Source organism: Elaeis guineensis, chromosome 1 (genome assembly GCF_000442705.2).
Source record: "Elaeis guineensis isolate ETL-2024a chromosome 1, EG11, whole genome shotgun sequence".
NCBI classification, from domain to species: domain Eukaryota; kingdom Viridiplantae; phylum Streptophyta; class Magnoliopsida; order Arecales; family Arecaceae; genus Elaeis; species Elaeis guineensis.
Genome location: NC_025993.2, coordinates 120,827,087 through 120,835,481, shown reverse-complemented (window position 1 = coordinate 120,835,481; position 8,395 = coordinate 120,827,087). Strand labels below are relative to the sequence as shown.

General features: G+C 32.1%; 1 pseudogene; it reads right to left on the bottom strand.

The window, feature by feature from the left end:
• LOC140856554 (uncharacterized) overlaps positions 1-267 on the bottom strand; it is a 613-nt pseudogene extending 346 nt beyond the window's left edge.
• Between the last annotated feature and the right edge of the window lie 8,128 nt (positions 268-8,395).

The following is an 8,395-nucleotide window of genomic DNA, read 5'->3' as shown; positions in this document are numbered from 1 at the left end:
CACAGAGGAGGAGGAGGAGGGCTTGGATGCCCTAGCCCTAGCCCTAGCCCTAGCGAGAGGGGCCTTCTTCTTCTTCTTCTTCTTAATCCTAACGCTAGAGGAGGGTTTGGAGGCACGGTTGCGGTCGAGGGTAGCGAGGTAAAGGCTCTGGTGCTTGCGGCAATAGCGATGGTCATGGAGGCGGCGCTCAAAGCAGCGCCACCACTTGCCATCGGTTCTGGTGCAGTGCTCTTCGTCTACGGGGGGTTCACGATGGCACTTCACCATGGATTCCGATGGCAGAGGCATTTCAGGGGGCGTTTGGTTTGTAACCGGAATCAAAATGGGAATGAAAATGAAAATGGCTTGGAATCGAATTTGGAATGGGCAAATTCATGATCGAAATCGAAATCGGAATCGAAATCGAAATTGGAATGAAAAATTGAATCCATAGAGAATGGTAGAGATTGAGTTCTATATAGATTGATCCATTCCCATTCCACCCTGGAATCGGAATCGAAATGGGACTTCTTCTAACCAAATGGTTGGAATGAGAATCACTCATTCCGATTCCAGATCGTCATTCTCTTCAACCAAACGCCCCCTTAGTTCCCACTAAAACAAGTGGCTAGAGAAGGCAAAGAAAGACTGAACCGTAGAGATGGGCGCTGAGCTGGGGTCTATTTTTACCTGTGGAGACTATCCCATTTTGAGGTAACGGCAACACCATCAGTTTTTCGTTAATAATATCTTTTTTTTTAATAATTACCCTTATTTATCCATCCCAAGATTTTATTTTTTCAAAAAAATATTTTAAAATAGTTTGTGTCAAAATATTTTTGACTTTTTGACATTAGCAGATTATTTTTTTTAAAAAAATAATACATATTATATGATATTTATATTTTAATGATAATTTGCTATATATATATATATATATTTTAATGATAATTTTTTTAAAAAAATTTAAAGATATTATTATTATATTTAATTTTTATTTAATTAATTTTTAAATAATTAATTTTTAAAAATTTTAATTAAAAATAAAAATAAAAATTTGAGTTGACTTCGATTCCTATCTTTATATGAACCAAACAACAATAATAGGAATCATTCATTTCGATTCTGATTTCGATCATAAACCAAACATTTTGGATGATTTGGTCATTCCAATTCCAATTCCAATTTCAATTTCAATTTATTCCTATTTCGATTTCGATTTCAATTCGAATTGCGAACCAAACACCCCCTCAGTGTGTATACACTTTATGTATTAGTGGAGTAAATGTACTTGGTCTGGTATTAACAAATAAAAATTTATTGGTTAAAGTCCGCATGGTGTCCTATTTCCTTTTTGTAGACTGGTAGTTCGTGGTCGACCCCTCTTTTGCTTAAAGGAGGCTCCATGTTCAAAGCTCGAGAATTGCTCCTTTTAGTATTTCATGTGTATAATTTCTCCATCATTTTATGAAATAATTGATTAGTGTGTCATTATCTTATCAATCTTTTATTGACCGATATGATACAGTTTTAGCAATCTATCATGGCACTAAATCACTAAGCATTAAAGTAAGTGCATGACTTTGAAACTCATTTCTTGTGGCTATAATACCTTGGTATTTGTCTCCAGCATAATGGCCAAGTGTCCATGTTTTTGATTCCATATAAAAGTCCACACAACCTTCCATCTTGATTGAGATTAGCTGCCAATTGATCTAAGTAGCTCGACGTTGGTTCCACTTAGCTTGACAGAAGCTTGATCAAGCTTAACGCTAATGTAGTTGAGTCAAGCTTCAACATGGTTTATAGGCTCACAGTTTCAAGCCATGCCTGAAATGGACCAAGCTTGATCATGTTTGACTTGATAAGGCACACATATAATAGCAATGTATTGTTGGAATATAAAATCAACCATTGGATCTAATCCAATAGCTGGAGTTTTTGTTTATTCTGTGTGCATATCTATCTTTCTATCTATCTATGTATATATTTGTAAATATATGGCATATCTATGTTTATAAATGTATCTATATGTATATATTTTGGCAACTAAATCAAGTAGAGGAAAAAAGAATCTCAAACTTGTTTGTGACAGTGGATTTCAAAACCTTTGTAGATTCCTTGACTGGGTGGGCAAAAACCCCTTATCCCTTGGTAAATTTAAAACACAATATATATATTATTTGGGATCTGAGCTTGATGTTTATTCTAAGACTTAGTAATAATGTTAGTGATGAATTATCCCCTTACATTTTTAGTTGGATAGCAATATAATATGGGATTTGATGAAAATATAAACCAATACCCCACATAGCCATTTGATAATTACAGTGATTTTAACCAGCACATTCCATCAACTAAATCACCTTAGTTGTCAATTTTCCTATATGACTTGAAATTTGCATTCAATTTTAACCATCTATTGACATTTGTTGAAACTTAGATACGAACGCAAAATACAGTTAGCCATACAAGACACTTACTACAATAAAAATGATTTTTGGTAGTATATTGTTTATGACATTTCTTATTATATATTGCTAATTTTTTTATTATATTTTGATAAAAATACCACTATTTTTTAATAAATATTTTTTTATTAATGATATTTTATTATAAGTATTGCTATAAAATTATATTTTATAGCACATAATTTGAAGTGCAAGAAATCAGAACTACAATCATGGTATTTAACTAATGTACCAGTAAATAATATTAATAATTTATAAAATTTTAAAAAATTATCATTAAATCTTAAATTATTAATTTTTTATAGAGCTTGCTTTAGTCATATCCCAATCTCATAAAATATGTTATTATACATATATATTCTTACCATTATTTTTTAATGATATGAATGTATATTAATAAATTAAATAAACTATATTTATATGCTAATAATATACATAAGTTATAGTTTGGTAGTTAAGAGCTTACCATTTAAATAAGAAATCACTAGTTTGAATCCTCCTTTTGTTCTAATTCTTAGATATATAGTTTATTTTTTGATAATTTTTATCGGTATATAAAATATCGGTATTAAAATTTTAAAGGTTTTTACATGCGATGGAATTGAAATTTTAAAGGCACTTACATATGCCTCTAAAATAAAAATTTTTATCGATATTTTTTTAAAAATATTGATAATTAATTGTCGATATCATCTTAAGATGATACATAAGAAAATGCCAAAAAAATATCAAGGAAGATATTTACGGCATTCTTTCTGACCTATAGTGAAATTTAAAAATACTGCTAATGGATATTTTTGTTGTAGTGATTGCAGATTATAGTCGCATTTCATAACTCCAAATTATGATCTTGCATAAGAGATCTTTGCTGGACGGTTGAATGAGATCCAATGGATGATAGACTTTGATCAGCAGCAGTAATAGCATAAATGCAGATATTGACGTAGTACAAATGGACTACATGAATATAGCCAAGGAGATCCCCTCAAAAGAATCACACAGCCATGTAGAGACCAAAAAGGACATTAGAACGCAGATTTTGAGGTTGTATAAATTTACTATTTTAGACTGCCATGGGAAGCCAAAGGCACAGACATCAAATAGTGATGTGTCATTAGTTTGGGAAGGACTTCAGCAGCCTAGAAAGTAGATACTCCATCAAAATTGAACAATATGAAAGCTTAAATATGACAATCTGTTAATCATAAAGTTATTACGACCCAGTGGCGCATTTCATGTGTCACAAAAAATCATTTATATTTAGGAGAGTAAACAAGACACAAAATTGATTATATAAGAAATTTAAAATCAATTCCTTAACTGAATTTTCTTTTATCTAACCTTTAAAGGCAAACCTGTATAATTTGCAAAACTAGTGAAAGCTATTGGTAAACTAAATTAGTTGACAAGCAAGCCTAGGTTCCTCCAAACAATGACAGAATGCTGCATGGATCTTCATTTTTGATTTCCTAAAGTCAACCACTAAGAATGTAAGGTCACCAATAAATAACTGTAAGTAGAAAATTTAAAGATGTGATCTACTAAGTAGTGCCAATCTCCCAAAATCCCATAAATTATGATATTGTTTACTAGCATATTAGTTAAATGCTATAATAATACTTTTAGTTTCTATCACTTTAAGTTATATGCCATAGAATATAAATTTACAGTGGCATTTACAACAAAGTACTACTAATAAAAATAATAATTATTGAAAGGTAGGGATATTTATAGGATAATACAATAGGAAAAAAAGACTTTTAATGGCATAAAATAAGAAACACCACACACAATTTGTTGCAAAATTTATTTTTGTTGTAATGCCTGTCTGCATAGGATAAGATCATCACAGAGCTTGCCTTGCTCTTTGCTACTTTTCAATTTAATGTGGTTGGTGTCTTAATTTGCAATTAGCTAATCCATACTTATTCAATAAATTAAGAGCATATTTATTTTAACAAATAAAAAAACCATCTTTTAGTTTAGCAACTTCAATGCCTTGAAAAAATTTCAATTCACCAATTTCTTTCATCTCAAATTGTACGAGATTGTTGTTCATAAACATTATGAACCTTATTAATATCATGATTTATGATAATTGAAACATCAATATAGAGGCAAAGTATCATCGCATCCTTACTAAAGAAAAACATGAACACATGATTTTTTTTTTTGATGAATTTCCTTCACGACATTTTGATTAATACATGGCACTATATACATTATTTTTACATAACTGAATACATGAAAAATATGAGAAAAAAGTGGAAATGAATCAAGGTAGGGAAAAGTGGAAATAAATCAAGGCAATTGAGGAAATTATGTTGGGTTGTTTTTTTTACATAACTAAATACATGGAAAATACGAGAAAAAAGTGGAAATGAATCAAGGCAGGAAAAAGTGGAAATAAATCAAGGCAATTGAGAAAATCATGGGAGGCTATTTTCACGATCTTCCTTGCATGAAAAATCAAGATAATTGAGGAAATCACATTGGATTATTTTTGTTATCTTCCTTGCATGGAAAATCAAGATAATTGAGGAAATCATATTGAATTGTTTTTATGATTTTTCTTACATGGGTTGCCAGCTAGTTGGGGTTGACTTCTAGTAAGAGATAAGGCTGAATTGGTGGTTTCAATACTCCCCTACCAACTAGACATCAGGAGAGCCCAAAGATCCAGTTTGTGTCATAACACCATGAAGTTATGTCAAGCAAGGGGCTTTATGAAGATGTCTACCAATTGAAGTAAAGAAGGAACATAACGAGTAATGATAGACCTAAGGGTGATTTTTTTCTAAAAAAATGATTGTCGATCTCGATATGTTTCATTCGAGCATGAAAGACAGGATTCATGGTTAAGTAGAGAGCAGAAATATTGTCAAAGAATAGGAGAGATGCACAAGGCTACAGTACACCTAAGTCACGAAGGATGTAGAAAATTCAAGTGAGTTCTGCAGCAGCCAAGACACAAGCTCATGAATATTCGGCTTTGGCAATAGATCATGCTATCATAGGTTGTTTCTTGGCACTCTACAAGACACAATTAGACCCAAGGAAGGTACAATATCCTATGGTTGACCATCGAGTTTCTTTGCATCCAGTCTAATCCATATCTACAAATACAAATAAATCAAGGCTACTTTTTGAGAAAATGCACAACCCAAGGTGCAATATGCTGTGGATATAACATAAGATGCATTTAACTATCTAAAAATTGAAAAAAATGGGAGAAGGCATGTGTTGACCGGTCATGTTGACAGTGAGAGAGAGATCCGATCGCATTAAGGTCAAGTATTAATTGTAGAACTCCAATGAGACTGTGATAAAGAGATAGATCGGTATAAGGCTTTTTCTCATTTTTTATAAGAGATATTTTTGTAGCTAGAGGCATTGTAATAGACATACACTACCCTATGGAGGCACAGTCAAGAAGTTCAAAAGCATACTTCTGCTGGGATAAGAAAAGTCCATCTCGGGATCGAGAAACTTCAACATCCAAGAAATAATGGAGTCGGTCAAGATCTTTCATAGAAAACACCTTGTCAAGAGCAATAATGAGCTGATTAAGAAGAGAGGAAGAATCACCTATTAAACTTATATCATTGATGTATAGGAGCAAAAAATATCATATGGCCACTATGCTGAAACATAAAGAGAGATGGATCAGCATTGCCACAAAAGAAGCCATAGCCAATGACAAAGTCACTAAATTTATCGAACCAAGCTCGAGGGGATTGTTTGAGGCCGTATAGAGCTCGCCGGAGTAAACAAATATGATCGGAACATACAGGATCTCGAAATCTAGGAAGTTATTCCATATAGACCAGAACATCAAGATGACCATGTAGAAAGTCATTTTTGACATCAAGTTGACGGATAGGCCAACCTTGAACTACTGCAACAGTAAGAACAATGCAAATAGTATCTAGTTTAATAATTGGGCTAAATATCTCTAGAAAATCAATCCCCTCTTCTTGGTGAAAGCTTTTAGCAATAAGATGGGCTTTTAATCGATCGAGGCTGCCATCCACATTGAGTTTAGTTTTGAAAAGCTATTTACAACCAACCACATTCACATTCGAAGGGCATGGCACAAGATCCCAAGTCTTGTTTAGAGCAAATGCATTTAATTTATCAATCATCGCTCCTTTCTAGCTAAAATGTTTATGATCAAAAGCAATGCTTTGAGGTTTGGAGGGAATTATTGATAGAGCAACATTCATATATTTAAGATTGGGTTTGTGAATATTGATCTTAGAACAAGTCACCATGGGATGGGATGATGAAGCAGTGAGCACTCAATTAAAAGGCAATGAAAGAGACGATAATTGAGTGGAGTCATGGGCAGTAGAGGGAAGTGCATCACTCATGAACTTATCATTAATTAGTGCATGAAGGAGAACCATGCAGCATATTAATAGTGGTAATGGGAGAGAGATTGTGGCCAGGCAGCATGGGAAGCTCATTTGATTGCAATGGATTCTTATTTAGTGCCATCACTGGAGTTGCAAGATTACATGATATTTCATTGAATAGGCGAGCTAGTTTTCCTGCATGGTCAGAGGCAATCTATGGAGAGTGCAGAGCTTCATCATGTAGAGCGGTTGTGAAGAGAAAGTGTTCTTATCAAAAATAACATGCCACGAGATATAGACCTGATCGATGGAATGGTGAAGACACCAATATTCTCCCTTATGCTTCTCACTGTACCTTAGAAATATACATGGAAAGGAATGTTTATCAAATTTGTTGGCAGCATAATTATGGAGATACAAATAGCAGCATGAGCTAAAAACTTGTGGTATTGAATAACTAGACTCATTCAAAAGAATGGCAAAGTATAGACTTGCTAAGCAAAGTATTTATTTCTCTTTTCTCTTCAATTTTGTTGCTTAATAGTACACACTACCACAAAATAGATTATTAGTAACGAAAAAAATTTTCATCGCTAATAACAAATTTTAGTCATTAATAGATATTAGCGATAAAATTTTTGTTGCTAATTTTTCATCATCAATAATCCTGTCGTTGATAATATTTTATGATGAATAAAAAATATTCATCGCCAATAAAAGATATTTGTGATGAATATTTTTTATCATTAAAAATAAAAAATAAAAAATTTAATCATAAAAAAAGATATTTGCGATGAATAATACCGTCGCTAATAAATGAATAAATTAATAATGATAAAAAAATTTTTATCACTATTAATTCTGAAAGTTTTAGCTACTAAAACTTTACGTCGTAAAAAATATAATTTAATAAAAAAATAAAAATTTAAAAATATTAGCGATGAAAATTTACGTCATAAATAATTTATTTTGTGATAAAAATTTATGTCGTGAATAATTATTTATGATAAAATATTTTTCATCGCTGTTAATTATATATTTATTAAAAAATTAAATCATGTTAAATATTTTTTACGATAAATCTTTTGTCAGAAATAATTTCGTTGCTAATAATATAGTCATTTTTTAAAAAAATTTATAGATATATATTTTTAAGTTATATATATAATATTTTTTATAAATTAAAAAAATTAAAATAAAAAAATTACATAATAAAATAATAAATAAATTTTATTATATTAAATTAAAATTATAAAAATTTTGAAAAAAAAGTTCATCAATAAGCCATCAAATATCGACATGTGGAGAATAAGGTGGGGACAGAGAGCGCTCGATGGAGCTCGGACCAGCGATGGACCTCAGACCATCCTGTTGCTGCCTCCTCGGCTGTATCATCTGCTCCATCTACACCATCCACTCCATCATCTGGATCTGAAGCTACTAATACTTATCGATGTGTGCAGCCAACTTCTGAGCTCGCTGCTCAGCCTGCTGTCGATCCTCGACAGCCTGTCTCTGTACCTCAGTCAGTCGAGTCTCGCATGTAGAATGAATGTCAGCCCTAGATGAGTGTGAAGATGAGAGAGT